The sequence below is a fragment of the Paramisgurnus dabryanus genome, chromosome 18, assembly GCF_030506205.2.
Source record: "Paramisgurnus dabryanus chromosome 18, PD_genome_1.1, whole genome shotgun sequence".
Classification (NCBI taxonomy): Eukaryota; Metazoa; Chordata; class Actinopteri; order Cypriniformes; family Cobitidae; genus Paramisgurnus; species Paramisgurnus dabryanus.
Window position 1 is genome coordinate 24,451,970 of NC_133354.1, and position 5,299 is coordinate 24,457,268.

Below are 5,299 nucleotides of genomic sequence, written 5' to 3' on the forward strand. Positions count from 1 at the left end.
ATAGCACAGAGAGTTTGGAGTATGACCACATGACTCACTTAACAGGTTTACTGACTATCAAGAATAATGCAAAAATAAATAATAATACACAATATTATCCAATTATGCTTATTTTAATGTAAGCACTCCCTCTTGTGGAGTGATAGCTAAAACTTTATAATGGAGCTCATGTTATTAAAGGTGCCAAAGAATACATTGAAATAATCTGTTAAATTGTTCTTTGATATTACATAGAAGGTATGTCACTTTTTTAAGTGCAAAAATTATCCAGAAACATTTTACATGTTGAATGAAATAGTCTATTATTACTAGGGCTGGGACTCGATTAAAAAATTAATCTAATTAATAAGAGTCTTTGTAATAAATTAATCGAAATTAATCACATATAAATATTTGACCTGAGAACATTGAGAAGTTATTTTTTCACATGGATTTTTAGTATACCATGAATAATGACTGAATACATAAGCTTAAGCAACAAAATATTGTTTATTTTTGTTCAACCAAGTCGTTGTACTCGGAGTCGGGCTAACGTCCACGCTAGATGTTATATGTTTTGCATTGAGATGATACTTGAGGCTCGATGTGCTGCGGGTGATATGTGAATTCCTTGTTGCATAGCTTACACACAACCATGCTCTTATCGACGCTTCCATCCGTTAGTTTTTTATAAAAAAATGTCCCATCCATGGGGCCAACCAAAGCGATCTCATCAGCTTCTTCATTCATGTTCACTGTGGTTTGTTGTTGTCTGAAGTCATGAACGCTAGTTGGTGCTCCAGTATAATCGGTCCGCCGAAACTCATTCAATGAGAAATGTTCCGCGGTGCAAAAATAAGTGCGATTAAAATGCGTTAAAAATGTTTAACGCGTTATTTTTTGTGTAATTAATTAATCTTAATTAACGCGTCCCGGCCCTAATTATTACCTTATTTGGAACGTTTATGAATAATAATGTTGAGCTCTGCTCTGATTGGCTTTGCTCTGCTCTGAGGCTCATGCCAGTAGCTCACATTAATAAACAGACCTTATATGTTTTTAAGGCACCCTTAAGGCAAACAGAGCGCACATGTGAAACAACAACAACATTTAAAGCAAACCACCATCTTCTTTTCTAATTATGTAACATTTTTGAAGGTATGAGAATAATTTAAAACAATTCCTTTATGCATGATTGAAACCCGAACACTATAACGCTATTTATATATACAGTACTGTGCAAAAGTTTTAGGCCACCATCACCAGCTTTGTTGTTTAAGCAAAGTTTTAATGTCCGTCCATATTTATTTTTTGCACACTTTTTTAAGATACAAACAGAAAATACAGAGAATATGTACACAAAATTAAAAACAAAACAATTTTAAGAACTAAATGTCTATTTCAGACATCAGTCAGTATTAAGTGTGACCTCTCTTGGCTGAAACACATCTTGAGCTTTTTTGAGGAGACTGAAGTCCTGAAGTCATTCGATTCGAATTAAAAATTAGGATTTAATTTTATTTAGGTTTAAGAGTTCCTGCAGCTGCCTGCTTTTGCTCAAGTGGAAGGGAAGTTTACCCTAAATACTTGATAGCTTATACTTGTATATTGTTTTTAATACTAAATACACATTTCCTGTATTTTCTGGTTGTATTCGAATAAACCGACTGAGAAATAATTATATATGATAACTATAACATTGCAAAAACAAATCTAATGGTAGCATGGTGGCCTAAGACTTTTGCACAGTACTGTATATATAAGTTTACATTATTTCATACATTTATGAGCAAATCCTCTTCAAGAAGCTTTTTTAACTTTCAGTTTAGTTTATAAATGTGATTTGTTTAATCTACATTGTTTGGTCCGTGTGATTGCAGACATATTTACACAATAAACAGTTATAGACATAAAAAGCCAATGGCACATTATCCGGTCTGTTACGATAAAAGATAAGGATGATGCAGCCGTGTTCCCTTACAACAGCATCAAATTTTGATTTATGATGTCTATGTCTGTCTATCTTTGCATGAAGAAACCACAAAAGGGCATGGCCTCTCAAATAGTCTGAAAGATTGCTCGCCCGTATAAATATGTAAAGTAGCCATGTTACCATTAACCCTGCATTAGTTTGTGTCCCGCTCACCCCTATGACTCCCTGACACTCACATGTTACAGCATACTATGTTTGCTGTTTTCCATTTTTGTTACATATCCTCCTTAAAATCTTTTACAGCATTATTAAACACAGTTAATGTTCATTTCCACACTTATCCAAATCACATTTCAAGCTCTAATTGACATTCATGTATTATGATATTAACAATGAAAACATTAACCTAAATCAATGAATGTTGTTGATTCGTACTTCATGCATTAAATAGTGTCTGTGTTCTGCCTTTCATTATCAATGTTAATTCTCATGTGAGAGAATCTCCTCATATTACTCATACACATGGACTGTTGCCAGGATATGGGGAAATGTGAAGCAATAGCTTTCTCATATAAATGACTGTTTATGTGTTTTTTAAATGTGATATGCCTGTATGCTACAACAAAATTGCTTTCAGGAAATGAATAAACTTGAACTGATGTAGTGGTTGAAAACATCCCGAATGTTCAATGTGTCATGCAGATGAGCCTCCAGCCTTATGGTTCTTGGTAAAATAGGGTGGACCTTAGTAGTGGTTAAAACAGATTACGTTTTTTGAGTCATGGATCGAATAATTTTTAGATCAGCAAAAAAAAAAAAAAAAAAGGAAAGAAGGAAAATAAAATCAAGAAATTATAAGCATATAAAAATAGAAAAGAACACAGTTTCAAATAAAGTATAACAGTAGTATATAAAGTAAATAAATAATAACACTGTCATTCTATAAAATAAATATAATTCATATATCTTCTGTTGTTTGATTAATATAATGACACAAACACAAGCAGATTTCTTGAGATATATTGCCACTTTAAGACCGGATAAGCACGGATCCATAATGACACACACATTCAAAAAAATGAACTTTCGCTTTTGCCAATTTTAATTAATTCTTTCATGTTGTGACAACTTTAAAAAAATCTATTTAACAATTTGAACTTAATTTAATCTAGTTCATTCAACAAATGCGTCTTGTCAGCTTTACTTAAAACTTAATTGTTCAGCCTACATAACATTATTGCATAAAAGTAACAGATTAATAAAACCAATACAGACTTGCATCTCATTGGCTGAGGATTTTGCAGTGTATTATGGGTATTGTTGTTCCCTCTTGCAGAAGTGTAGCGCCATTAGATAGGTACGTGAGTAATAAGTGGCCAAATATGAGTTAATTAACTTGTTATAATATAAATTAGAACAAATGTGCAACGTTGCATTTCAAATATGTCTGTGATATGTTTAATTAACTGTATTAACTCTTTCACCGCCAGCGTTTTTAAAAAAAGTTGCCAGCCAGCGCCAGCGTTTTTCATGATTTACACCAAAGTTTAATGCCTTCCAGAAAATGTTCTTCTTTAAATAAATAAACATACAATATACCAAATGAAAGAACAGACCCTCTGCTTTCAAACAAAAAAAACCGTTTCATCCTACCTTTAGTGGTTCTTTTGCAATCAGCTTTTGAATATGGGTAGGTTTTTGCAAAAACACCATATTTTGAGCAAAAAGCAGAAATAATTCCATTTTTGTGACGGACTTTTCATAGAGATCCGATTCAGAGCGATCTTTAAAACAGACACGGACATGCAGCAGCTTGCCATAGGGCAATACTTCCGGGTTTAAAAAGTTGCGGAAGGGCGCCACCTGGTGGAAAATAGCGGTATTGCGGAAAGACGGAAAATCTCGTCATTGGCGGGGAAGCGTTTTCTCTTGATTGACGGAATATCTCGTCAATGGCGGGGAAAGAGTTAAAAACAGGTTGTATTGAGAAGCTGCATTTTGATTGATTGGGTGTTATGGATTTATTAAATCCTAAAGTTTTAATCCTAAATCTTAAAGGGGTGAAGTTTATAAAATAGCATTATTCAAAATTTTTGTTATCATTAATTAAATTCTTTATGTACAATTAACTCAATTTTTATTTTTTGACTCTACTAAGGTTTGTTGAGTTTACTTAAACTTCTTTTGTTAAATGAACTAAATGATTGTTTGTTGAGATTACTTAAACAAATTGCGTGGAACCTGTTGACACAATATTTTTAATTAAACCTAACACTTCAATTTTTGAATAGAGTGCACTGATTTCTTTCTGACCTGTTTGCATTCACTTTAAAACATAGCTGACTGTTTCATGAGAATACTTACCAAGACTGCGATATTTTGAGATAATTATGTCCTGTCAAGTGCAGAGAGATTCTGTGTTTGCATGCATTTTAAAATGCGTCTCTACATGGATGTGTCTTTGCGCACAGAAAACAGCTCACTTCAACATCTTCTTGTGCTCAAATTGGCTTGAATGTGAACATTTGCAAGAATTAGAAACACATGCAAATGATACTTTAGATATAAATAGCTATTTATTATTGAATAAGTATAAAGACTTTTATTAAAGACGATCATTTATGCGTGATTTCTTCTGCTTTTCACAAAAATATTTTGTGCCTTTTCTGACTGGGTGGGCCAGCCATCAATCTGAGTGGGCCACTGCTCCAGCCACCAATAATATCAGATTTCTATTCGTTCTTGCATAAATGATATTGCCTCTTTACATATCTTGAGGTTGCATTTTATCAAATTTGTCAGATTATTAATATAGACATATTGTACAGAAGTAAATAAATCCCTTATAGTTTAAGGTTTCTATATTTTGCATTACAAGTATTTGCAAATAATTGCTCTTTTACAGTGAGGAATTAAAGTACACAATTTAAACCAATGGTTGGGGTTGAAATAAACTTTTCTTAAAGTGATTTCTCCATCGATGGAAATTTAAATATGATGAATAAACCAACATGCTAAGGCTAGACTGTGTATCAGTGTGACATTGTTGCATCATTCACTGTTTCCATAGAAACCGCTGTTTTGGTACAGTCTGTGCACGTTTTGGCATTATCAGATGTGCAATGTCATGTGTTATATATTAAGAAGCATGTTACACAATTCCAGCACAAAGAAATAAACATTTTTTTTCAATCATGGAGATTATAATGGGTTTTTAACTCCAAATATTAAATCTAAAAAGTGCCAAAACTATGATCCAGGTCATGTAAGCGAATTGTATTTGTTTAATTAGTAATTGTCAATTGTTTATAATACTCAACTAAAAACAAATACACAGATGGCCACCATCATCAATTTCGTGGAGAATGAAAAACACCATAGGTCTGC